This window comes from Odocoileus virginianus, chromosome 34 (genome assembly GCF_023699985.2).
Source record: "Odocoileus virginianus isolate 20LAN1187 ecotype Illinois chromosome 34, Ovbor_1.2, whole genome shotgun sequence".
NCBI classification, from domain to species: Eukaryota; Metazoa; Chordata; class Mammalia; order Artiodactyla; family Cervidae; genus Odocoileus; species Odocoileus virginianus.
Window position 1 is genome coordinate 32,596,744 of NC_069707.1, and position 27,958 is coordinate 32,624,701.

Consider the following 27,958-nt stretch of genomic DNA (forward strand, 5'->3'; position numbering starts at 1 on the left):
GTGATATTTTCAGATTTTGGCAAAGTAAACACTAAACTTTTAAGCTCTTTCAGTCCTAAACAACAGCCCTCAGCATTCACTGGATGCTTTTCCCAAATATAGACCACCAAAGAGGGAAGTAAATCTTAAGGAGATAAAGTTTTATATGCCCTTATCAGAATTTTGAAAGGAAAACTTCTAGGGAGGAAAATTCCCATGTAAATATGGATAGTTTAAGATTTTCTTTTTCTTTTAGTATTCTCTTTTGAGAACACTGATTGGAAGACTGGAAGGTTGAAACGTTTGCTCTTTGATAAAAGCAACTAAGGGCTTCTCAGGTGGTGCAGTGTTAAAGAATCCGCCTGCCAATGCAGGAGACGCAAGAGACGCAGGTTTGGCCCAGGCCCTATCTGGGAGGGGAAGATCCCCTGGAGGAGGAAATGGCAATCCACTCCAGTATTCTTGCCTGGAGAATTCCATGGATAGAGGAGTCTGGCAGGCTACAGTCCACGGGGGTCACAAAGATCAGACTTGGCTGAGTGCACGAAACAGCACCAAAAGCAGCTGATCCTCAGAACTCCGGGGGAGAGCGGCTCCTCCCGACAAGGAGACCTCTTTCTGCCCTGCAGTACTCTTCAGCCAAGCTCCACAGTCGTTAGGGTGTCTTCTCAGTCATTCGAGCATTTGCAAATGTGACAAGACTTTTTTCAGATGGTTGGAGTAGTGGGGCCACGAGGAATAAAGACCTGACAAGTTCAGATTATTTCCGAGCTAGAAACATTATTCTCAGTAATTATTATTTATTATATTTGAGTCATCTGATTACTCAAGGATGATTGGAGAGCAGTAATGAAGAGAAAAATATGTATATAAGTATGTATTTATCTGTAGTAGGTAATGTACCCCGAAGACCTTTCCGTGAACCTGATATAATTTAGTACCTGATTTGGATAATTTGAGTTTCACTGGTGACTCAGATGGTAAAGAATCTGCCTGCAGATTCGAACCTGGGAGACCTGGGTTCGATCCCTTTGGATAATTTGGTGTATGATTTAGAGACTGCATGATCTTCTTTCCTGTTTTTCTGATTACGGAGACATAAAAAATTCATTTGTCTGAGGGCTGCTTTGGGAAGGGACATGTAGTTTACATGAGATAATGTTTTAATGTTCAGAGTACTGGATCAGACATGAGGATTCCATCATACATTTATAGTTAATATTTTCCATTTTTTAAATAATAGACCAGTAGCGTCAACTTGTGTAGTCTGGTAAGTCGTGAGCATCAGACAATGGGATATTTTTACTTCATTGCTTTATTCTCTAGAGAGCAAAAGCGTCACACTGAGGGATGACGCGATCCATTAGTGACAAATAGCACATGACTCGGTAATCTCAGAAGGGGAAAATGAATGCTGCACACAGAACAGAAAGCCGTGTTGTGCCCATGGCATGAAGGATTTGTTTGGCTTTTACTTTTCTTAGGGGCCTCATCATTGCTTTTTCTCTTTTAAAAGGAGTATTAATTCTCCAAAGATATCAATAAGTCTGACGTTGCTCTAGAGTAGCTGGTTACATGAGTTGGTGATTTGATATGATCTCTTTTCATGGTAGTAATGAAGAACAAATTTACTTTGTGAATAAGAGTTTTTAAACTCATGTCCCTGATTTATAAAAACATGTTGGAATGCTGGCTTTCTGTTTACCCTCACCAGTTTTTTGTCCAATCTTTTGAAATTATCTCAGCAACCACCAAATAAATACACAACATGGTGGATGCTTGTATTTTGCTTAGGCACTTATGACATAAATGATGATGTAGAAGTTTCACTTTGCCTTCTTTGGAAATGCTTCAAATCCTGGCAGTTTTGGATAAACTGTTTAAAATTCAGCAGAAAGTTGAATTGGCCTTGAAATGTTGTGAGACTCTTAGAAACATACTTTTTAGGTAGTTCTTCTTTAGACTTTTAAGGAACTCAAGATCACGGTCATCATTAAATTTCTAATTCCTCTGTTAGGAACTGAGTACTTTTTTTGTTGAACGAATGATTTTTTTTTGGTTGTTGTTTTTGGGAGGCTTAATAAGTCGATGTTTTCCCACTTTGGGGACTGTTTGAAGGCAATGATTTTAAATGTACATTTACCCAGGAAATAGCATGTATAGACACAGCTTTTGTAAACAATTATGAGAAATCTTCAGAGTTGCATTACATGGTTTCCTGATCTGACGGAGAAATGATTGGTCACTATAGGGCCTGGAAACAAAATAAGGGCTAATGGTCCCCAGAGGTTATGCCTCATTTATTTTAAAAGTGTGAACAGTGTGCTATCCTTAGTGAAGTGTTATCTTGAGATAAATGTTGGAATTTCATTTTTGCTGACGTAACAGTGTCCATATAAACTTCTCAGAGCGATGCCAGTTCCACTGCTGTGCGTTTGGCTCATGAGCCACTATTAGTCATTGGCTGCATTCACCATTGGCCTTGCATCTTTCTGGAAAACACTTGCATCTCTGCAGGTTTGTGAGGTAATGGGTAATAATTGTTGACTTCCTAGGCAACAGCCTGCTCAGACGCACTGTGTCATGTTCCAGAGGGAGCTATGATGGCTGCAGCCTGGCTGTGTGGGAAGGAGGCGGTGTATGTGCCTTATTGTCAACTTTTTGTTGTATTAAAATACATACTTGAATGTGAGTGATAGACACTTAGATGAGAATCTGAATTGTAGGCCTTTACGTGAAGTGTATCTCAGATTTAAAAAATCCAGTTACACCTAATGGTTCTGGCTTACAGAGGGAAGAAGAAATAAATTGCAAACCCAAACCTGATATAGACAAGAAATTTAACTTTTTATAATTTGGTTATTACCAAATATTTTAATTCATTAGGAAAACATGCATTTTTCCTATGTATTTTAGTCCATACATACTTGGAATGAGGGATATAAAAGTGATAAGAATTTTTGTACTTGAACTTATTAACAATGAGCTAATTAGATAAAATAAGACAGTAATGAAAACAAATTTTATATATTCCATTCGGGCTGCAGTGGGTCGTTCTTTGCTGCTCCTAGGCTTTTCTTTAGTTGCTCTGAGCAGGGGCGGCCCTGCTGCGGCGTGTGGACTTATCACAGTGGTGGCCGCTGTGTGTTGTGGAGCGCGGGCCGAGTTGCTCTGAGGCACGTGGAATCTTCCTGGACCAGGGATCAAACCTGTGTCCCCAGCACTGGCAGGCAGATTCCTCCACTGGGCCACCAGGGACGTCTGACAGTAATTTTAAGTACTTTTATGTGTTACATAAGGTATCTAAAGGAACTGATAGTAAGGGAGGGGGTTTGGGAAGAGTTTATAAATCGGATTATAAGGGAGGAGCGAAGAGTGGAGGTTAAAGGGGCACGATCTGCGCTGAGACCGGGCTGAATGCAGACAGGCCGGACTATGGCCGGAGGACCGGGGGAGGCCTTCAGTGCAACTGGAGGAGGTAAAATTTGATCTGAAAGACAGTAGGGATCCATTGTAGCTGCTAAACTGTGGCAAGATGGAAATGAGATTTATAAAAGATGAACAGGACTTGGCAGAGATGTGCTGGGTGGTTTGTGTGAAACACCGGGAGAAGCAAGTTTGCTGATGCACAGGGTCTCCCTCATGGCCTGATGTTTATGTTGCTCGGTTCTCTTTAGCTTAGGGTTTGAGCCTCTGCCTTAGGGAAGCAAATTTAATCTTGTCAGTCAGTATCTTCTTAATAAAAATGGGGCATGGGAAAGAGGAACCAGGCTTTTCTTCCTTCCACCTGCCAGGCAAGAAAACTAAAAATCCCAAACCTAGTACCTACAAACGAGTAAATAGTGAACTTTATTTTTAAGAGACAGGAGGTTCTGGATTATGAGAATGCCAATCTGTTAACTTATGGAAGGAAATATAACAGACAAGAGGAATGATTTGCATCTTTCTGTCTAATGTGAGTTTCTGCTTGTTGGTCATGCAGCTGTCAGATAGTGAGTGGTGAGTGTGGAGAAAGAACTGGAAGGTTGGTTATAGTAAGAGAAGGCTTACGAGGAATTCATTAATATTTTCTGTATCTGTTACCTTCCTGTTCCTGGGCTACAGTGTCAACAGAATGGGTGCAGCCCCTGCGCTCATCCATCCTCACAAGAAAGCTGTTCTTGCTAGGAGGCACTAAGTATGTGGGTCAGTCTGATCACATACTCTTCCCCTCTGAGTTCCTTTTACTTTGTCAAGACTTGTCATACTCAAGTCTTAGTGACCTGGGGGCTGTTTGGTACCTTTGAGGTGACTTTGCACAGCTTTGATTCATTTTATAAGTGTGTGTGTGTGTGTGTGTGTGCGTGCACGCGCGCTCTTAAAGGACAGTCTTATATTTGGGTTTCCTTTAGCTCCCATGTACTACATACAATATGAAATATGCCAAGATTGCTGCCGGGGAAGTCAACCGGGAGGTCAGCTTGGGTTCAGCTTCTACTCACAGTGGTATTCCGGCTCTGAGCTACGTTGCTGCTTACACAGTGTTTCCACAACCTAGAGGGCTTGTAGAGAGAGGGTTGGCTGCGGGAATGAAGACAAAGGGATGAGGCTACTGACCTTTGCAAAGAATAAATGGCATATGCTGATGATGACAAGCATGAGTGAAGGAGAAGGTGGAGTTAGAAGTGAAAGCCTCAAAAGGGGTTGATTTTGTGGAAAGATAATTGATTTTTGACAAAGCCACTATAGATCATCCACGTGGAGATGAGCATGGGTCAGTGGTTTGATATTGTGACTCTAGTGATTGATTAAGGTCAGAAATATACATTTGGGCAATCTCCATTAGAAATAATGGCTGTCTTGTCTTGAACTTTTAAAAAGCTCCTTAAGTTCTTTAGAATGTTGGTTAATAATTAGCAATATTAATATCTCTAACTGTGGTATAATGCTGCTATGTACAGTATCTCATGTAATCTTTAAAACAAGTAGGAATTAGATACTTACCCCTATCATATGGGTGGGGGTGGGAAATGGGCATACAGAGGCACCTGAAATCATAGCAGAGGTGGAATTGGAACTTGTAGGTGTTTAACTGCTGAGCTTACACTCTTAACCACTATATCATATTGCCTCTTAACGTAGATAATTTATATGAAAGCAATCAAAAAAGCATAAGGCTTTCAAAACAAAACAAAGTTGAGATAAGCAGGGTAAAATGAGACCGCCAGTGGGGAAGGAAATGATTTGGATTAAGGTTTTCGAATAAGATCTCATTTTAGGAATGTAGAGCAAGTGGACCAAGAAACTGGAGAATTCCAAACAGTTTGAATCCAAACAGAAGGGTATTCAGAAGGAGATGATTTACTGTTGATCATGAGCAGAGGATATAAGTAGGGGATAGGAACCGAATATCCTACAGGCTGGCTTTTTCTCATTCATGGGTATCATCTGAAATATCACTTTCTCAGAGCAGTCCTGAGATTAGTTGGGATGAGTATCCAGTACTTGTTATAATCTCTGTTGCATTATAGGCCTTTAATATCTGTTAAGCAAAGGAATCGCAGCAGTAGATATTTGGGATATAAGCTGTCATAAGACATCAGAGACCTCTCAGTTTAGCCTGGGAACTTGGTTATTAAAGTATTACTAAGTTGTTGTGTGCTCATAGTTGACACAGAGAAGGCGATGGCACCCCACTCCAGTACTCTTGCCTGGAAAATCCCATGGACTTCGTAGTCCATGGAAAATCCTGTGGACGGAGGAGCCTTGTAGGCTGCCATCTATGGGGTCGCACAGAGTTGGACACGACTGAAGCAACTTAGCATCAGCATCAGCATAGTTGACATGAATGCTTTGGCTAGTGGTCCTGCTTATTTGCCCATTGGTATATGCAAAATCTCTCAGTTCAATGCATGGTGCCTGGACGTATTAGTTGATGCTCTTATTATTACCATTTTTCAAGGTTATTCCCTGTTTCGTGAGAGTTGGTTGGTTGGTTTTCTTTTAGAAAAAAAAGTTGCTCTGTATTTGAGTGCATGTCATCCGTACTTTCCTGATTTGTTTGTTTTGTATCAGTTTGGTGGTTTTCAACAGGGTTTTGCTTAGAAGGGTATTGAATGTGGTTCTTTGAGTCTTTGTAGGATTTTTAGTGTTTGTCATTTATTCTTGCTTGCCTTCCCTTCTAACAGATAGTTTGAACCTCCAGCCTTGAGAGGATGCTTGCTGAAGTGGTGTTCTTCCAGCTGAGCGTCACTGATGCAAGCGTAGTTTTCCAGGCAAACATCACTAAGCCACATGTGGTGGGAGAGAAAGGCAGGGGTTGGGGCAAGCTCAAAAATGGTTTCAAGAGTGTGAGCAGCACAGTGAGAACTGGATTGCAAGGGGCTTGTGGAAATCCTGTCCGTGATCTGAGCAATTTTGATTATAATCATCAGTGACGGGCTAGTTGATGCCATATATTCAGTTCAGTCGCTCAGTCGTGTCCGACTCTTTGCAACCCCATGGACTGCAGCACGCCAGGCTTCCCTGTCCATCACCGACCCCCAGAGCTTGCTCAAATCTCATATCTGTCGAGTCAATGATGCCATCCAGCCATCTCATGCTCTGTCGTCTCCTTCTCTTCCTGCCTTCAATCTTTCCCAGCATCAGGGTCTTTTCCAATGAGTCAGTTCTTTGTATCAGATGGCCAAAGTGTTGGAGCTTCAGCATCAGTCCTTCCAGTGAATATTCAGGACTGATTTCCAAAGTGAGCCTAAATTGTTGATTGTCATCTCTCAAATATACTAGAGATATTTAGCATGGAAATTCAATTCACTGGTCTCCTTGCTGTCATTTCATTCAACTGTGAATGAAACTCCAGTGTTGGTAACATCTTGGAATATGTGTAAGCAGTAGATAGGGAGAGGACACCACCTTGGGTCAAGGAGAATATAAAAGCTAGAATTACAGACTATTTAGAACATAGTAACGAGCAAAACACTACAGAGCAAAATTTGAGAGAGACCACAAAAGCTCTAACCAGAAATTAATAGCTTTAAATTACTGTCATATTCAATGGGAAAAGAAAAAAAACCTTGAAATGAACTAAGCATTACATTTAAGACAATAGAAAAAGAACCAAGAATAAACCCTATTGTTTCAAAATAATACTGGGCTTTATACTTAACAGTATGATATAACAGTCTTTTAAGTTCAAAGTAAAAAATTACTACTTTTAGTCATTTCTGTGGTTCTTGAAATTCAACAATAGAATATGATAAGGAAAAAAATGAATATAAGTATTAGAATCAACATTATTTTTCATGGTTTATATAATATTCTGTGCAGAACTCAGTTGAATCACGGATTGCCAATTTAAAAATGCTATGCAAAGATCTTATTTCTGTTTCTTAATAATGCAGAATATCTATGAACAAATCTAACAAGATGTGTATTGGGTATATTATAGAACATGGAAGGATGTAAAAGAATGGCTGCCAAGTGAATGGAGAGTTGTTCATTGTCCATGGATGGGAATGATTGTTATTATAAACCTAGCAGTTTTCCCTGAATACATCTGTAATTTTAGTGAAAATCCACTCAAAATCCAGGCAAGGTTTTTATGAAACAGTTGATTGGAAAATTCGTGTGGAAATGAGCAGGTGTTCAAGAATAGTCAAAATAATCTTAAAACATTGGGAAGACTTGCCTTACCACACTCCTCTGGCAAGGATAGTTAGGCCAATAATAATAGGATAGATAATTAGACCAGTAATAATTAGACCTGATAGAAACTGGAAACTCCATATAAACCAGTATATATTCCTTACCATCTGAGCCACCAGGGAAGTGTTCTGAAGAAAGATAAGGCTACAAATATGTTTTAAATGGATGTGTGAAAGACATTACTAGTTGCCTAGCTTGTTTATTCTTTATTTCTAACTTTACTAATTTTATGCCCATTTAAAAATGACTGTCTTCTCTGATGTCCTTCAAAAGTCATCAGTTGTGAGCAATGAAATTTAAGCTAAAAATTTCTAAGAAAGCTTTGCTCCCTGAATATGGGGGTCTAGTTTTTCTCTTTCCTTTGTTTTTTTTTTTTTTCTCCTCCTTTTGCCTGGAATGTGGATATAATGTCTGGAGCTTAACAGCTGTCTTGCAGCGAAGAAGCTGAAGGTACTGGTTAAGGATGGCAGAGCAGGAGGTTAAAAGGCTAGTTTGTTGATGACATTCTCAGCTAGACGTCAGTCATGAATTGCCTATTCCCATACTTGTAGTGATATGAGAAAAATGGTCTATCTAGATGCTGTAGTTGGGCTTTCAGGTAGGGTTACTGAAAATAGCTTGTATCCTGCAAGGATTAAAAGCTAGCGTATGTGAACAGTTCCTATAAATCAATAAGAAAAAGGAAGACAACCTAATAGAAAAATTGAGGGCAACTGTAGGCAGTTCATAGAACTGGAAACCAGATGACCAGTAAGCATATGAATCTCACTAATAGTTAGGAAGTGCAAGTTAAAACAGAGGCTTTTCCATAACCACAACTGTAAGACTAAAAATATTAAATGTTGGCAAACATGTAGAGAAATTGTTAATCATCAGTCACCGTTGGTGAGAATATAATTTGGGAGAACCATCCTGGGAAAACATTTTAGCGGTATCAGGTAAAGCTGACTGTGTTACACTAGCCAGCATTGCATTAGACAAGTATCCTAGAGATTCTTGTACCTTTGCACAGAGATGCCAAAGAAGTGGTTTTCCTTGAGATGTTATGACTTACAAATGTGAGTGTAAAGTTACATATATGAGCATAGATCAATCTGAAAATGTAGTCTTGAACGAAAAATGCAAATGACTATGATGATAATATATAACATATGAAAGCAGTATGGAAACTGTGGGCTTCCCAGGTGGCATTAGTGGTATAGAACCCTGCCAGTGCAGGAGACTCAAGAGATGCGAGTTTGATCCCTAGGTTGGAAGATCCCCTGGGGTAGGAAATGGTAATCCACTCCAGTATTCTTGCCTGGAAAATTCCATATAGTTCACGGGGTCGCAAAGAGTTGGACATCATTGAGCACACACACACACACACACACACACTCATTGAAACTATGCCAAATAATGTCAACCACCTGGCTACTGAAAGATACAAACCTTGGCAAATATTTTCTACTCATCAGTAAAGGTTCTGGATGCCTAAAAAATTTTTTTTAAATAAATTTTTAAAATCCAACCAATTTATCGGTTCATTGCCTCTTTTATTCCTGACAGGGTCTTCTTTACTGAGGATATTGTGACCAGAGCTCCTCCTTGACCTGTGATATGATCCGTTGTTAAGCTTTTAAAGCACTTGGCAAAATATTTGCATCTGTATTTTCACCTAATTATAGTAATTGCTTTCTGAGATAATGGGCAGGATTTTAATTCTTATTCAAATTAAGTGGCATTAGTTCTTCTTAACTTTCTGATTTTTAGTTTAGTTCTTTTTCTCATAGTTTTATAGTTTTTCCAATATATAATGTCTAGGTATATTTCATTTATGCAGCATAACAAGTGATATTTTAAATAAAACTGTAATGACTGTCTAATTGGAGTGATCTAGTGTAGAGTCTTTCTTTTTTTAAGTAAATAATAACTTGCTGATTTATTGCTTTTTGGTGTGGATACAGTTCTTAAACTTTAAACCTTAGTTCTTAAATCTTAATATACACAAGAATTGCAGAAAATTTACGGTAAATTTACAGAAATTCTTTGACACGTCCTTCCTTGCCCCCAGCCTCAGAATTGTGCCCTTTCTCTTTCTCTGCATTACTGGATTAGTTTCTTAAGGGCTGTTCTCATTCATTTTGGTGCATAAACAGCCTGGTGGGGGTTGTGTGTCTTTCCGTGAAAAGAAAGTGAGACTCACTCAGTCGTGTCCGATTCTCTGCAACCCTGTGGATTGTAGCCTGCCAGGCTCCTCTGTCCATGGAATTCTCCAGGCTAGAATACTGGAGTGGGTAGCGATTCCCTTCTCGAGGGGATAAACCCAACCCAGGGATCAAACCCAGGTCTTCCACATTACAGGTGGATTCTTTACCGGCTGAGCCACCAGGAAAATCCGTGTATCTTTCCTTATTAAGTGCTTAATAGATGGTTGTAGGATGAATTCAGGAAGCACTTTCCAAAAGTGAATACCTGGACAAAGTTAGTACTGTACTAACTGTGGATGGAGAAGACTAGAAAGAATTTTAATACTCAGAAGTTAGGTGTGTGCTGAAATTGGTTTTCAGGTAACCTGTGAGGTATTATTTTCAAACACACTTTTCTTTAGCAAGATCACTTAAAAACATGACTATAAAAGGCAAGGGAAGGTTTTTACTGGAAAAGTTGTAACAAAATAAGAGTAAAGTGGAGAAAAATCATGTTATTTTGCACAAGTATAGCAAGCCAGCTTGAAAGTTTTCTCCTTAGAGAAGTTGTTCTCTAACAAGCTACTGGGAATTGTTCAGCCCATTGGCAGCAACACAGAAAACTGCCCTTTTCACCCCTTCCAGAACACAAACGTAGACGATTCATGGCTGGAACCTATCTTCAAGAGACTGCTGGCTTTATTGAAGCCAAATGTGTATGGAGTTTTTCATTTAGACACATGAAGGGCCTCCAGCACTCTTGTGATAGAGAAAGTAAACCACATAGAGATACTTGGAAAAAACAAAAACACACAAACAAAACACCCTCAGCCTATTGTGTGCCAGTGTGCATGCATACATCACCTGTTTGCTAAGAATTATACCTGCTGTGCATTCTTTATCCGTCCATGTCAGCGTTAGCTGTGCTTTTTAACGTCGTAATTGCAGAATAAATACTAATTGAACACAGTGAAAGTAGGATACAGACCAACAGAAATGAGAACCAAATCTATGCTTTTCATCTCTTTTGTTGTTTAAAAAAGTCCTTAAGATGAGTTTTTCTAGTGGTGTGAGAAATGTAAAAATGTAACAGTAGCAAAGAGGTTCTTTAATTACCCAATTTAGCTCAAATTTGAAGTAAACTTTCCCAGGCTGAACTTGTCTAGTGGGCCAGAAAACCCATGTTTGAACAGTGAACTTGAGTGCTCTGACTTCTCATGCCAGACCTCCGGATAACCTTGGGCAGCTGTTCTTCTGTTGTTATTTACTTATTTGAAAGTAAGTCATGTGAAGATGTGGACAGTTAACTTAAGGAACACTTCTTTCTTTGGTGATTGTCTTAATAGGGCTATTTCACGTTGATGCTGACTATCTCAGGATACCCCCTCACCCCCAAACTGGAGTAAAGAAGTCTTTAACAAGGAGGCCATATCTTCCTGTTCCTTCTATAGACACTTTCTCAGAAATATTAAGTTATATTTACTTTGAAGATGTTGTTAAGCTGATAAACAGTAATGTGAAATCTTTTTGATATTCTGTTGAAGGAGATGAAAGACGGTTTATTACTGGTTAAGTTTAAGGCAAGCATCGAATGAAAGCATGCTTGCAGTTAGCGCTTGTTTGAAATGTGCAATTTATCTATTTAAATTGGAAAGATTACAGTAACAGAGCATGCCTTCTGTGCTTACTAGTTTCAGGCAAGCCAGGTCCCTTTACCAACTCGACACGGAAGATTTTGCCTTTGAATTTTCAATTTTGATTCCCTGGTTTGCCATCTAATTTTCTTCTCAGTATATAGGATTTATTTGCTGGAAAAATTCAGGTGCTTTTGGAAAGGGGTTCTGAACTTGAAATATTTTAAATTAGTGTCAGTATTGGACTCTGAAAAATAAAGTTATCTGTTGTTAAATCAAAGTAATGAGTGTATGTAATTGAATTGAGTTTCCTTGGCTTATCTTTTTTGTCTGTGTGGTTTGTGGTTTCTGACATTGTACCATTTTGGAGAAGTTACCTTTGAGTCATGATTGGGACTTGTTTGAGGTTGCATGTCAGTTTGGGGAGACAGACGTGCTCCCTGGAAAATACTGGACTGATTTTCAGTTTGTGAATTATGAGCTTGGTTCACCAGACTGCATTTTGGAACTTGACTCTCCAGGGCAGAGTAGTGTCCAGCTTTATTCTGTGAGTAACTGCAGTTTGCCTTTTTGCCATTTGGGTTTGTTTGTTTATTTATAAATGATCTGTCTGTGAAATTTTAAGCCAAATGGGATACAAAGGAATTCCTAGTTTTCAAAGGTTCTTTAATTTTGCATTCAAAGGGCAATTTTGCCTTTATTTTTAGAAGTTAAACATGTTACAGCTGTTGAGTAATTCACTGCCTCCTGTCCTCACCTCTGCTTAAATAATTGAAAGTGAAAAATATAGGTTGATTTTGCATACCTGAATATAAATCTAAATATTCAATTTCATCTTTGTAGCTTGCCCAAGTACCTGTATGTGATCCTTAAGACTGTGGACCATTCATCAGTTGATTGGTCAGTTGGATTCTTTCCATCTTTGAGCTGTCATAAATAAAGTTTCTATAAACAATGGTATACAAAAAAAAAAAAAAAAAAAGACTGGAAAAAGCCTAGAGTCAAGAGAAGATAGGAGATTTTTTTTTTTTAATCAAAAGTGCCTACTTTAAATACTTATTTCGAACACGACAAGTTGAGAATAGTGGGAAGCCAAGGACAATTAAGCATCAGGAAATGGCTTCACATGTTGCCTGTTGCGTCCTGGATGATTTGGATAAAACAGAAACAGCTGTAATGCCAAATGCCCTATAAATTTCAAATGCTGGTGTAAAGCGCGGTGTTAGCACAGTTTATGAGCTGACTTAATAGAGAGCTTTGCCCACAGGTCTTCTGGTGACTTGCTTTCAGCTTTCTTCACAAAAATGCAAAATATTTGGGGCCCTTTCATATTGCTAAATGAAAAATGGTGTGCATTTGGCTCAATAAAGCAAGTAGCCTTGAGAGATGGGCCTGCCTAGAAATTGACTACATTTTTGTGGGAGAACGGGTGAAAAGGGCAGTTTCCTGTGTTGCTGCCAAAAGGTCTGAACAATTTGTAGTAGCTTGTGGCTAGAAAACAACTTCTGTGAGGCAAAAACAGCAACTGCAAGCTGGCTCTGGGTATGTGTGAGAAAATGCTCTTCTTTCCTGCTTCATTGTTTGGCTTTATAGAAATTTTATACAGTGAGTTCTCAAACTCAAATGCTTAAAATGGTGTTTTGGCTGGTTTGTGTAAAAACCTGGGGAAATATATTTGGAGGTAGCCCAAGCAGTGCATAATTTGGTACTTAAAAAAGGGCAGCATTTATATTTTGCTTTTATTGTAACCATGGATCTGGAGAGGGTTACCCATTTATTTGTCTTCCACCTTAAAAAGTGCAGGTAAATCTTGGCATCTATGGAGTGTGTTTCTATAGTAATGGATTTTTTTTCTTTTTTTAGTTAACATATTAGAAGTGTGTTTTCTTCGTTAACTTGAGTGTCATGTTCCATTTTGTATTTGATGTATGTTTATAAAATATCCGTGTGAAACTATTGGTAGTTGTCACTTAATGGTACTGACAATGTGACAGGTGCCATGCTGAGTTCTTAGATTGGCTATGTTGTCTACTTCTCTAGAAGAGGGAAAAAGCTTAGGGTGAGTGTCAGGGAGCTAGAAAATGGTTGGAATGGGCCAGGATTTGGAGTCTTGTTTGTGCTTTCTTCATGATGTCAAAATAGTTACTATTTCAGATCTTAATTTGTAGAATTAAAATTTTTTTTTTTTGATTGGGCTGTATAAAGATTAACGGGCTTTCCTGGTGGTTCAGACAGTAAAGAATCTGCCTGCAAGGCAGGAGACCTGGATTCGATCCCTCGAGAAGGGAATGGGCTACCCACTCCAGTATTCTTGCCTGAAGAATTCCATGGACAGAGGCGCCTGGGAGGCTACAGTCCATTGGGTCGCGAAGAGTCGGATATGACTGAGCAGCTAACACGTTTTGGATAAATACAGACTTGGTTTGATTTAGTTTCAGTGTTTTCACTAAGCGCTTTTTTGGTTCCAGCTTTCACCACTCCTGAGCATCTGTATACTTATTATTGCTTAAATGTTCCAGGCTTTACTTTTTTTGACCTTAAGTTTGGCGTTCCCCTTCTGTTGGGGATATCTGTTAGCTTTTCATTAAACTACAGACAATAGTTAATTGAGGCATGACCCTTTTCTTAAGATTTTGCCCTGTTCATCAACATTAGTGTCTTCTGTATTTAGTAAATAGGCTGGTGCTGACAATCTGGTGATTCTTTAGTGAGATGGGGGTGGATGGGTGAGTTTTGTCTCCTAGGAAACATTTAGCGATGTCTGGAGGTTTGGTTTCTTGGTTGCCATGACTTAAGGACCTGCTACTAGTATTTCTGTGTAGAGGTCGGGAATGCTGCTAAAAATCCTGTAATGCACAGGACAGCTTCTGGGATGACAAAGAATTATGTGGCCATGATGTCGGGAGTACAAAGGTTGGAAAACCCTGACCTAGCTAACACAGAAAGAAAAAGTGAAAGTGTTCATCACTCAATTGTGTCCAACTCTTTGCAACCCCATGGACTGTGGCCCATCAGGCTCCTCTGTCCATGGAATTCTTCAGGCAGGAATACTGGAGTGGGTTGCCATTCCCCCATTCCCTTCTCCAGGGGATCTTCCTGACCCAGGGACCAGACCTGGGTCTCCTGCATTGTAGGCAGATTCTTTAATGTTTACAGGTAACCCCAGCTAACACAGGGCATAGACCAAACCGAATCTTATTAATTGGAAACCGTTTCTTTGTAAGATTTTGTTTTTTTAAAATAACAAAACAACTCTGGTAACTAGGCAAGTTTTTATTCTCCATTCTAGAGGTCAAGGAAGAGGCTCTTAGTCTGCTCACCCAGCCCTAAGGCAGATGACACAAGGTGACCCTACACTGGATTCTTTTAACTGTTTTCTACCTTCATCCCCTCTCCTGACCTAGATGAGATCACACATTCAATTATTATCTGCCATTATCTTAGTCACAATTAGTTGACTGTTAAGCATGGCACATGAAATGACTTGAGGTGGGAGAAAAGGAAAAGAATGAAGGGAATATGCACCGAAGTTTGGGCTTGGATGAAGGTCCTAGCTCACCTCTTGCCAACATGTTCAGGTGATGAATCTGTGAGTGATCTTCACAGGTCCACACATAATTACAGAGGCAACTGTTGATTAGTTTTTTTAAACAGAGAACAAATACAAGGGGTGAATGAAATTTTCAGATAGGCTGAAAAAGCAATCTCTAGGCCCAATAACTATCACTTAGCCTACCATATAAGTAGGGAAATTGACTTTTGTATTTTATTGCCTTGTGACTTCTTGGGCCTAACCTTTGTGATTTTGGTTAAATGTAACAAGTTGAAAGGAGCAACCTCTACCAGTCTCTTGATGTCTTTGCAAATACTTGGGATGCTGTCCCTCCTTTCTTTGCATCTTCATCCTTCAGTTCAGTTGCTAAATGGTGTCCGACTCTTTGTGACCCCATGAACCGTAGCATTCCAGCCTTCCCTGTCCTTCACTATCTCCCTGAGTTTACTCAAATTCATGTCCATTGAGTCGGTGATGCACTCTAACCATCTCATCCTCTTCTGTCCCCTTCTCCTATTGCCTTCAATATTTCTCACCATCAGAGTCTTTTCCATTGAGTCAGCTCTTTGCATCAGGTGGCCAAAGTATTGGAGCTTCAGCATCAGTTCTTACAATGATTATTCAGGGTTGATTTCCTTTAGGATTGACTGGTTTGGTCTCCTTGCAGTCCAAGGGACTCTCAAGAGTCTTCTCCAGCACCACAATTTCAGAGATGGTTCTAATTTTACAGTCATTCTCTGCTCATCTACTGTTTTGCAGATGGCTTAAAGTAGATATTTCTCGGAGTGGATTGTAATCATTGGCTTCCTCCCCTGCTCTCTTACTAGGTTACATGTCCTAGCAGAGTGCTCGGTATAGAGTGGCCGTTGCCTCCACATGGACGGGGTGAATGGAGGAGGCAGAGCCAGGAGGGAACACCTTAGTCTTTAAACAGAGTAACAGAAAATGGTTGGGAGAGCTTTTGAAACTCAGGGTCCCGGAAAAGGAGCCTAAGTAAGTGAAGAGTAGGAATTGTTGTATTAGCATCACCTTGTTGGTGGTTTTGTGCTGGGCACGTATTTTTCTTTTTTAAACGTTAGCAGTCTAGGTGGCTGAGGTGGGAAGGCTATTCTGTGGCCTTGGCCCTTTCTGCATATCTGCTGGTATAAGTGGTGTTCATGTCTTTTACCTGAAGTTCTTCCAGGCTATATTACCCTCTTTCTCTGAAGGGCTTTTATATCTTTTGCGTGTTCTCAAATCTGCCTGTTTGCTGGCATATGTTATTTCAATCTGGATTTCTCAACTGCGTTAGGTCATGTCCGGCCCCCCTCCAGGAAGAACTGAGTTTTCAAGTCATAGAAATGACCCCTGAAACCGGGCAGTGATTTCACTGTGGCTGCTCTCTTAGGGCACATAGAGTTCTGGCCTTAACCTTTTATTGTCTCCTTGGGCAGATTTGCTTCCTTTGCTTTCTCTTCTGGCCCTTGAATTTCAAGAGCCACAGCTTTATTTTACTCTGGGGTTTATTATGTGCCTGAGTGTCACCATTGATGGCCTGGGTTGGAGTAAATAGCAACTCTGTATTGCGTGTGTTTTGTTTTTCTGTTGAATTACATAAAAGCATTAGACATTTTGATTCAAAATAGAGATAATGATGAGAAAAGCTGTCTCTTTGAGTGAAAGGCCCACTAGCCAGGCACTAGTGCCTATCACTGTGGCCATGTCGTTGGACTTGTCCCTTGCAAATTGAACATGCCTGATTGCACAGTTGCTTGCATGGTTGAACAAATTATATTTGGACAATAAACTGTTGTGCCTGACAGTGATTAGAAAGGCAGGGCAGAGTTGCACATGGATTACTTTGGTAAGAGAATTGAGGAGAGAGTATTACCAAACATTTTTATAAGAGAAAGCAAAAAGACTTTTTATTCTTTAACAGTTAAATGCCCTTAAACTTAAGTCCGCCTTGTACCAGGCAGGTTTTTTTGTTGTTTGTTTGTTTTAATGAATGGCTAGTAACTTTTTTTATTTGCTTACACCATTGAGTGTGTTGAATGCTATCTGGTTTTCCCTGTTGGAGGACAAATATAGTTATATTGTGGCTGAGATCATAGGAAGAACCAGTATCCAGTGTCATATATTTTTGGTTTGTCATTTTTTGGGCTTTATGCACAAATGTGAAATCTGTGTCTAGGAGAGTGGGGGTGTGGGTTGACTAGGGAACTGTCTTAGGATTTCTGGAGCTCTCTGAGAGTCCAGTTAAAGTTTGTGGCCATGAATTTGAATTGAGAAAAGTTACCATCCGTTATTTATTTTTGTCGGTGGCTTGGGTGCAAGTCTGAAGTAAGGCTGTACCTTAGGTGGAGCCAGAGAGTACGTGGACAGGCTGGAGGAGAGAGGGGCTGGGAATTCAAGGTCTGCTGGTGGCCCATGGAAGTCAGGCTGCTGTGAAGATGGGGCCGTGGGAGGGACTGGGGGCACAGGCCGCTCAGGGTCACAGAGTTGATGGAGTTGTGGTTCCTGAGGAAGGACAGAAGATAATCAGAGGTTGGAACGAATGAAAATGAGATAATGGTAGGCTTACATATGGGTCTAGGGCAGGATTTTTCAAGAAATCATATTAGAAGGCCACAACTGGCATTTAGAAAGTGAAATGGCATAAACAGCAGGAGAGCTGGGGCCTTATCTAGTCTGTACAGAATTTTATGTGAGTTTCAGAAAGACTTCCCCTCTTGGGAAAAGCTTTCCATTAGCAGTCATCACACCTCGGACAAACCTCACAGACTAGAGTGGAGCTTTACCACTTGCAGAGCTTCCCCTTGGGGAAGGGGAAGAGACAGGGAGGTGGGAGGAAAGAGGTGCCCCCTTTCCTGGCTGAGGCAGCCCCCTGGCAGGGAGAAGGCGCGATGGGGCTGGCGCTGGATTTAGCACACAGCGCTTAGGCTTTAGGCCTGATCAGAGTGGCCGCTTGAAAACTGTGTGTCCATTAAACCGGGGGGTGTATTTGTGAACTGGGTTGGGATGTAAAATGTTTTACTCTTTTACTGTGGGTCACAGAAAAAAAAATGGAAAGACAGTGTTTGGGAACCGTGGGAATGGGTAACAGAGTACAGAGGGCAGGATCATGGGGTTCGCTCTTAGAGCAGGAAACAATACACACACTCACACACACACTCACTCATAAACACACACACACACCCCTCTGCACGTGCACACACTCACACGCACACACACACAGTCCTGCACGCACACACTCACAGACACACACACACGCCTCTGCACGCACACACCCTCCCCTCTGCATGCACACACACACACACACACTCAACACACAGACACACACACCCCCCTCTGCACGCACACACTCACACACTCGCACACACACACACTCTTGCATGCACACACTCACACACACACACACCCCTCTGCACACACACACACTCTCACACACACACACCCCTCTGCACGCACCCCCCCCACACCCCTCTGCATGCACGCACTCACACTCACTCACACACACACCCTGCTCTGTGCCTTACAGAAAGGAGCGGGGGAGTACTGACAGTGAAAATGACTTTCATTTGGAATGCATCCTAGGTTTGGGGTTCAGCTCCCTCTCTTCTAGCAGAGGCTTTGTACGTGGTTGGGAGGTGGTGAAGTATGGTCCAGACACTGGTTGAGCTTTTCTTTCAACCCTGGGTCTAGGGAGCTTTTCTGTCAGACTGATGGAAATAGACTGGAAAAAAGTCAAAGTGTGGGTCACAACCGAGATCCTGTGATTCCGTAAAAGCTAAGTGGTGAGGAGAGGGGGCTTCTGATGTGTTCTGGGTCATAGGGAGAGAGCTTTCTGCAACTCAGAGTCATGGGTTTACCACATAACATATAGTCAGTTGTAGAAAACTGAAAATTGATTTTTAGAGGGTTGTGAGGGTGACGAAGCTTTGTAAAAGTTTATGTGGACAGTCGTGGGAATGGTGAGTTAGAAGTTCTGGCTTCTTTCTTTTTCGGCTGTCTTGTTGACTTTAAAAAAATAAATGAGCATCAGCATCCCCGTGTGATCTTGGCTCTGTCTTTGGAATGTAAGTAAGAACGGACAGACACGTCTGGACGTTCCTTGTCCCTCTTCCCGTGCTCTGAGGAGTAAAATCTTGACCGTAAACTGTAAGGCCTCGTGTAGCGTTCTGGTCTGAGAGTTTCATTTCCATTCCTGTGGGCCATGCTGGTCCGGTGTTGGTAATGGCAAGCAGGCCACAATCCCATGGTTTTAAAAAAGGGATCAAGGCACGGTGGAGCGGAGAGTTGGGCAGTTTGGGTGGAGGCCCAGGCTTCTGTGCCTCTTCATCTCCAGTTGCCGAGAGTTGTCCTGTCAACCCCCTGGTCAGGTACCACAGCTTTAGGCTGGTCCCTGCTGGAGAAGGGGTAGGGTCGGGATTCTTCACTGGCTGTCTTAGTGTGAACGAAGGGTGATGGACAGGGTCAGCCCCCGCTCATTCTTCTGGGGAGCAAATGTGTGTTAGGGGAAACTCCTTACGTGTGTTTTCCTGAAAATTTGCAGCTAAGCTTTATGGATTCATTGGACCCTCTTAAGTAGGCCTGGGGAGTCAGTACTGCCTTTAGCGGCTGTTTCTGAGGGGAAAAAATAATAACTGACATTTACTAGAGTCTGTTGTTCAGTTGCTAAGTCATGTCCAATTCTGTGACCCCATGGATACCACCCCCAGCTTCACTTTTGTCATCCTTATCTCATTCCCCACTGTGCTCACTCCTTCCCCAACCAAGTCCTCACTTCATCTGGGGTTGGGGTGTATGTATGTTTTTTTCCTGTTTCCAAGGCAGTGACTCAAAATCTGGCCTGTCGTGAGTCAGTTCAGTTCAGTCCCTCAGTCGTGTCTGACTCTTTGCGACCCCATGGACGACAGCACGCCAGGCCTCCCTGTCCATCACCAGCTCTCGGGGCTTGCTCACACCCATATCCCTCGAGGCGGTGGTGCCATCCAGCCATCTCATCCTCTCTCGTCCCCTTCTCCTCCTGCCTTCAGTCTTTCCCAGCGTCAGGGTCTTTTCCAATGAGTCACTTCTCTCTGGACTGCCTGTAGACAGGCGTGCAGAATTAGTCCTCAGACCTGCGGGAAGGGAACGGTTTAAGCCGTAAAGTTGCGCGTGTAGGAGTCCTCAGCAGAGCACAGTCACGTGTGACTGTGAGGTTTTCTTCTGCCAGGAAAGAATGTGTTTTTATGTTAAATAGCATTGGGTGGCCTAAGGGATTCTAGCCACAGCTGCATTCCAGAGACAGTTCAGAGCCATGGCTGGTAATGACATCACCACCGCAGGTGCCAGATCATTTTTTTTTTTTTTCCAATATAGCCTGCCCACGCCTTTTTTTCTTAAAGGATGTTTAAGTCCTACTCTGAGGATTTGTTGCAGAATAAGTATGAAATCCAATTCTGGGTGTGTGTGTGTATGTGTGTAGGTAGAGAGATGAAAATAAAGTGCTTCTGGAAGATCACGCAGTCCCAGAAATTCCAGTTTTAGGTTACTTGCGTTCAGTCCCTCCCAGGAGATTTTGATGGGGAAGGGTGGGCCGGAGAAGGGGGTTCAGACTAGATGAAAAAAGTAGCTGTGTAAAAACAGGGTTGAGGGGCTTCCTCCCTCTACTCTCCCCCCCGATCCAGGACTGGCCTGGAGTGTTTCCAAGAGAACTCTGATTTCCAGTGTATTTCACAGAGGCCGAAGAGCTCTGATTCCAAATGTCAAGCTTGGATTCAAGGGATTGGATTTGTTTTTTTTTTTTTTTTTTCATGATAAATTTCTGTGTTTGTTGAATAAAGCTTGCAATATAGAGAAACATAAATAGTAGAAGGCAGCCTCATTCCTACTTTAAGACATAATTTCTTTATATTATATTTTCATTTTGTATAAAATGCATTTGGAGGTGACAGAATACATTGAGGTTATAGGAGGAACCCTTCAGTAAATGCACATTTATGTACATTTCACAAGTAGGGCTCCTACTGTGGTTTTGATGTTTATTTTCATTTAACTTTGTGTCCGGTTTGCCTTGCCAAGTAGTTTTTTTTAGAATGCAGAATTTTAGAACTGTGAGGTACTTTAACAGATAATGAATCCTCCCTGTATTTCATAGATTAGGTAATTTAATAAATTGAAGTTAAATGACTTGTTCTAAATTCTCCTTACTTTCAGAACTGGACTTAGAACTGGTTCCATCTATTCCAGTATACTTTTAACTGTCCCAAGCTGCCTATTTTATTTACTGGCAAAAATTTGTGAATAATTATCTCTAGGATAAATTATAGAGATTGTTGCCCCAGATAATTTAATCCATCTCACTCTAACTTTGAGTATGAAAAAAAGTGAAACTTTGAGACTACTCAAACACACCTGTGTAGTTAAATTAATTTGCCCCAAGTGATTTGGAGACGTTAGAAACCATTATGAGATGACTGGATTGTTTCTTTTTTAGGGTTATTTGATTTGAACCTGAAAGAAGTGAAGTTTAAAAATGTATGCTTTACACTTAGCACAAGCATATTTGAAGTGTTTCTTTCTGTCATGTTAAAACCAATAAATCTCTTCAAACTTTTTAGTGGTCTTGCCAAACTGTTAATTATCATCTCCTTTGCCAAATTTCCTCTACTCTGGAATTCTCTTTTCCTTATTTTGCTGAATTCCCATAGGAGTTTTTGGCTGTGTAATTCCTTTGGCAACTACTCACATAGTCTTAGGCATTTCTTCTACTGTTGTCTTGAAACAGTAACATTTTGTGAACTTTCCATGAGATTGTGTGCGTGAGACTCTTGGCTTCTCAAGGACAGGATGTTGTCTTGTCATTTTCCTTCCTTCCACTTCACTCCCCTTCTCTTTGCCTCCTCTCCATAGTCCTAGCAGAGCACCTATGTGCTCACTCTATTATTATTATAACTTGTTAAAAAAGTTCTGAGCACATTTAGGGCAAATCCGAGAACACGGCCTCCTCTCTGTGAGTTTGGTAGTCCTGCTGGTTGCGCTGATATCAGGAACATCTCTGCAGAAAAAGCAAGTCTAGTATGATTTGCACATTGTTTTGTTCAACAAGTAGTTAGATGTCCTTCTTGAGGCAGTTGTTATGGATTCATACAATACTGGCCCACACAGCCTCAGACTCACCCTCACCTCTGTTTGAACTTAGGCTGGAAGAAACTGTATAAAACAGCTGATGGGTGGGCTGCTGCAGGGCTGTCTGAAAAATAGGTGACAGAGAATCCTCAGTTTTTGTTTTTCTTGGAAAAATTCCTCCATAGGAAGTCTTCAGCATGTTTCAAATTCTGCATCTTGAAGAACTTAAGATTTTGTACATTTCTGAACTTTCTGTATCTTGAGGGAAGAAATGGAAGGTGGGATGAGGGGCGTGAAGAAACTTAGTGTTGAAGTCTCAGGAGTAGGAAGTGGAGAAGAAAGGGAATAATGGCCGGGATACATTTGTGGGTAGAGGCAGAAGGAAAGAGTGAGAATGGAAAGAGATCGAGAAATAAGGATAAATAGCCAACTATTAGGGTGGGGACAAAAATCTGAATGTCATTTGGCAAAGATGCTTTTACTTTTGGTTTCTTCCCAAAACTTTTTCAAATGATTGCCGTGGGTGGGGAAACTCCACTAGAGATGACAGTGTAAGTGTTGGATGAGGAATATGACAGAAATAGCTTGAGTGACTGAAGTAGGAAGAAACAGAATTAAGAAACTTCTTTTTTTTTTTCTAGCAGTGCTCTGCATTTCTTATAATACTATGCTTTAATGTATTCCAAAAAGTTTTTCAGTATCGTATGAAGAGTCTCATTTTTTATCAACTCCTTTTTTCCTGCGGGGTTGCTTGCTTTAGAATAGGTGTCGAGCCTGCCCCCTCTTTCAGCTTGTTCACCATGGAAAACTGTCAGGACACAGATGTGCTGCCAAAGGAGACTGATTCCAAGAGTTGACCGCAGGACAACAGCCACATCATTCTAGGGACCTGGTACATGTGTGTGATGTTTATGTGCACACACATGTGTTCTTTTCCCTTGAAGAAGTCTCATGATGCTAGAATGTGATCTTATTTCTTTTGAAGTCTTTTTTTTTATTCATTATTTTTAAGTAATAATGGCTCTGCATACTCTCCAGGCTATTGGGAATTGTTTTTCCGTATGTTTCTGTTCGGGTCAGTGAAAAGAGGAAAATAATTTAGGAATGAATTTTATGATTGGAAAAGGAACACTGCCTCCTAAAAAGATATTTATGTTTACCATTGGGTTCTAGTATCAGTCGCATTATTTCCTGACCCGGGGCTGGGCTGTGCCTGACATAAGCGTTAGGAACTGAATTGTGTCAGCACTGCTCCTTAAGGCGTTTATCTTAATCCAGGCGTCCTTGGATTGTGCCCACGAGCACAGTGGTGGCGGTGATCGCAGAGCTGGGCTGCTGGTGCGAGCTCCGAGGAGCGCAGTGATCACCCGGTGAATCCAGCCCTGGTGAACGTGAGTTGGTGTTTTTCTTTAGATGCTTTATTTTGATCACATGAGGGGTCATGGTTTTTAAGTTGCTTCTGCGTCATTCTCCTGGGATGGACTGATTAGCCCTGAATTCTGTCTCACGGGGCCCTGTTATGCAGCTAAAGTAAGTGGAGGAGGATGGCCAGTGAGGTACCAGCCGCAGATCTGGTTGCGGCATGGTCCAGATTTGGGTGTTTGGGTTGGCCAGCTTTCCTGGAAGATAAGCTTATGTTGTATTTACATAGCTACGTCCTGAAAGTTCTGTGTAATTGTACAGTTGTATTTGAGTGTTCCAGAAGAATTAAATAGTGCATCTCCTGTCTGTGGCTGTGGCTGTGAGCCACAGCTGCTGCGTTCCTGCCGTTCCCCCGCACTTTTCCCTTGTTCCTGCTTTCTCCTGTGATCTTCTGTGTTACCCTGAGTGGAGAAAGGAGCAAAATCCTCCATACTTTTCTCTGGTGAATGCTGTGCACGAAGGAGAGATTACAGAAATGCTGTGGTTAAAAAAAAAAAAGCCACGAGTCTGCATTTTTGTACTGTTTTTACACCTGTGGGGAACTGGAAGTTTTGAAGTGTGAGGTACACTGGGAAAAGAAAAACCAAGAGGAAAACGTGTTTTTGGAAAAACAACCTGGCCGGGAAGTTAGGTTTCTGCCTTTTCTTAAAATATTCTTTAAAAAAATAAAAATTCCCTCACTTAGCTCAGAATTTCTTAGATTCTCTTGTGTCTGTGATGCAAAGAATTGGCTACATTATTTTTTCAGGCCCCTCCCAGACTCATGATTCAGGAGGACTGTATATCCCCAAACATACTGTTGTAGGACTTATTTCAGAGCCATTTCTGTTTTCTTCTTGCTTCTCTTAGAATTCAATACCTTTTTATAGGTGATGATCCTTTAGGTCATTCTTAACCCACGAGAACCAATCATACAGGTGAAGATAGTTGTTTCACACTCCTCACATTGTCCTTATATGAATCTTAAAAGATGGCATGACATTTCTTGTTATACATGTGCCAAAATAGTGTTTATTCTATTAGAGGGCCCTTTAATTTAATATTAGGCTTACTTTATTGAATCATTAAGGTGATTATCTTGGATAATAGAAAAATAAGATGACAGTGCCAGGAATTGTCTGAAAAAACAGGTGCACAGTCTGTTTTTTAAAAAGCATTTTCTTATAATCTCATCTTTTTCTCCTCAAATGTACTAAGCATAACTTTGTGCAAAGTAGTGTGTGTTCTGCTTTGGGGGATGCAGAGAGAAGACAGACTTGTTAAGTATGGTGGCTGAGATGTGCTCTTAGGGCTGGTACTACAGAAAGTGCACAGCTCTGGAAGGGGGTAAGGGAGTGTTGTGGGCACTTCGAGGAGAGAGCGATGGCCGTCTTTGGACAGGGCGTAGCTGGTGGCTGGATTTTGCCTGATGGTGGTGGTTGTGATGGGCATGCTTCTTGGCTTGCTCACTTCTGAGAAGAAGCTGGAGAAGTAAGCCTGGAGACTCCTGGCTTTTTCCTCCCTCAAGACCAGAAATCATCATGCATCCTACTGAGCAGAGAAGTTAGAAAGGAGGGTGTGGCCAGAGCCTAGAAGACTGCATTTCAGGTGGAAGAATTTGGGTTTTCTTTCTGCAGTTACTGAGGTTTTCCAAATAGGTGAAGTGATGTGATCAGAGCTGGAGTGTAGGAAGAAGAGGTGGATAGAGAGTCACAGTAGGGCTAACAAATTTACGAGAAAATGTTAGTTATGAGAAAATTTTACCTGTTGGTAACTTATTTACTGGTTTTACTGACTTGAATCAGAGTCTACCTCTTGTTTTTTTCCTACAGTACAAAAGTCATCAAATTGTTTTTTTAGCGCACTCTCCACTGAAGATAACTAAGTATATACCCTTCAGATAAAAGTGAGAAACTATCAATTTGTCTTCCTTGTGATCTTTTTCCATTAAATATATTCAGCTATTTACTGTATTTTGTAATTAACCTTGACTCCTGGCATTCTCTCACAACTTTTTTTTTTCACTGAAGGCATTTCTTAAGTCCTTTTCATATAAGTGTTTTAAAGACATTACATGATTGAGTGGGTATATCACCACTTCACCTCCACCTCCATTTAATAAGCCTTTAGTTCCATTGTAGTATGCTGTTTTAGGAATTTTCTTGTGCTGTTTTTGACAATAGTTTGTCTGTAATCCTTGTGAACATTGTTTGGTGTTGATAGCTTGCAAGTCAAAGTATCTTGGAAAGAAAGTCAAAGTCTTGTAGCTACTGAGTGAAAGAGTTAGAGTTGAAACTCAGATCTGCCTGTTGCTGAATCACTTTGTATCTGCAAGTCTGTTTCCTTATCTATAAAATGCAGGCATTGCTAGTACATTTCTAATAGAGTGCTCATGGGAAATGAAGTGAAACGATCCACGTGCTGGCATGGATTGTTTGTAAGCCATCTTCTAAACAACATAGATGCATGGTATTTGTGAATCTAAAACAGTTAATTGATTCAGCCGATAAGTAATTTCACATTTTGAATTTTAAAGGTAATTTTCTTTTCAAATTTAATGAAATCACCCAACTTTTAAAACCTCAAGCCCTCTTTTAATTTTGTGTACTGTAACACGTGAAACTTGTGTTCTCAATAGTTTCTTTTAATTCTTCCCCACAGACTGTCATTCTACACTTTGAGCTCTGTTTTGTGTTAATTTTTGCTGCCTTTCCCCCCTGAAATGCAATAGTCCTGTAGTGTCCTGGTGGAAACATTGTTCTCTTTGTTTGGGCTAAAGAAGTGCCTTTGTCATTCCTTTGAGACGTTCTGCAGATGCCATTTTGCAGTTCCGAAAAATATGTCTCTGTCCTCCTTCTGCTGTGTTATATTGTGTGTGTGTATGGCTTGGTATTTTAATGAAGTTGTAGTGAAAACTTGACAGTGATAACTTGTCACGTGATGATAAAACATAAGGCTCTTTCTTGACTGTAGATATGTGGTCCCCATCTCTCCATAGCGTTGTGTGGTCCAAAAGTAGATCGTCCTTTATTCAGAGATTTGATGCTTTTTGACTAACTTCATAGAAAACTGTTAAAACAGCTTCTTCGAACAGGTACTGCTTTTTAAAGATCTCTTAATTTATATGTTCTTAATAGCATTTTAAGTGGCAAGTATCCCCTCTAATTTGCTAAGTGGCTTTAATCCTTGTACTAAGAAGTGGGGGCAAAAATCTTTTGGGAAATTGCCCTGATAAAATCCAGGAAATTCCTTTCATTCTTTTAAATCCAGTTAAAATCGAACTTTTAAAAAAGGCCTCTGATGTGGCAGTGTCTGCAAGCATGTGCTTCTTGGAGTCCAGCGATTTCTTGTGGATAGTGCCAAGCTCGAAGGGGAATGGCATGAATGTATCTCTGTGTCTCAGGTAGATCTGTGCCCCGTGGCACACAGCCGGGTTCTCATGACTCTGCTGGGACTTGGCCATCTTGTTGTACTGCTTTTAAAACGGCTAAAGTGGGGGTACAGAAATGAAGGGGGAAAACTCACATCTTTTTGTTTTAGTGGATTTTAGTTTATTAAAACATTTCTTAATTATTATATATTTAGTGGGAAAAGCTTTTTAATATAGAAAAATACAAATAAAGCAAAATTTCCCATTGTGCACATTCAGAAACAGCAATTGTTACCATTAGAGCTGACCATTTCCAGGGTTTTATCTGTTAATTTACATATGAGGTAGAGCAATAGCACTATCCTTTTAAACGTGCTTGTTTGCCCTTGGCAAATGTATATCTAAATTCTTCTTCTGTAAACTGAAGTATAGTTGATTTACAATGTTGTTAGTTTCTGGAGAAGGACATGGCAAATTCCATGGACGGAAGAGCCTGGTGGGCTACAGTCCATGGGGTCACAAAGAGCCGGCCATGACTGAGCACATCAGTAGCACATTGTTAGTTTCAAGTGTATAGCAAAGTAATTCGATTATATATATCTACATTATTTTTCAATTAGAGTTCATTACAGGATACTGAATATAATTCTCTGCACTGTATAGTAAAGCCTTGTTTTTCTCTTTGATATATGGTAGTGTGCATCTGTTGGTCCCACACTACCAATTTATTCCTCTTTCCCTTTCCTTTTGGTGACCTTGAGTTTATTTTCTGTATCTGTAAATTCTTAAGATAGTAGTGCTTAATTTTGGAAATGTTACTCCATAGGGCATTCATTCATTAGATGGACTCACTTGAAAGTTCTCAATTAGTAGAAAGTGTATACATTTATTGCCTAAAGATACATGAGTCAGAAAAGGATAGGCTAATCATTTTGGATGTTTTCCAGGATCATAAAAGCATAATAGGTCTATATTAGAACTGTTAAGAAGCCTTTGAAACAAGTAAAGATCCTATCACATAAGCCCTGGCTCGTCTTGGACAGCTGGCTCATTGATTTCCAACAAGAGCTGATTCTGT

At 40.7% G+C, this 27,958-nt stretch overlaps 1 protein-coding gene across 25 annotated transcripts in view; it reads left to right on the plus strand.

Moving 5' to 3' along the window:
* The window catches only part of EPB41L2 (erythrocyte membrane protein band 4.1 like 2), a 205,202-nt gene that overhangs the window by 33,627 nt on the left and 143,617 nt on the right, over positions 1-27,958 (plus strand). For 3 of the 25 annotated variants that reach the window (XM_070461369.1, XM_070461370.1, XM_070461371.1), the window contains one exon: positions 23,388-23,500. The exons of 21 other annotated variants lie outside the window; for them this stretch is intronic. The gene's annotated coding sequence lies outside the window, so the exon portion shown is untranslated. Of the gene's footprint in view, positions 1-23,387; positions 23,501-26,583; positions 26,605-27,958 lie in introns of those variants that run through there. One more of the 25 variants, XM_070461376.1, reaches the window with a different exon arrangement.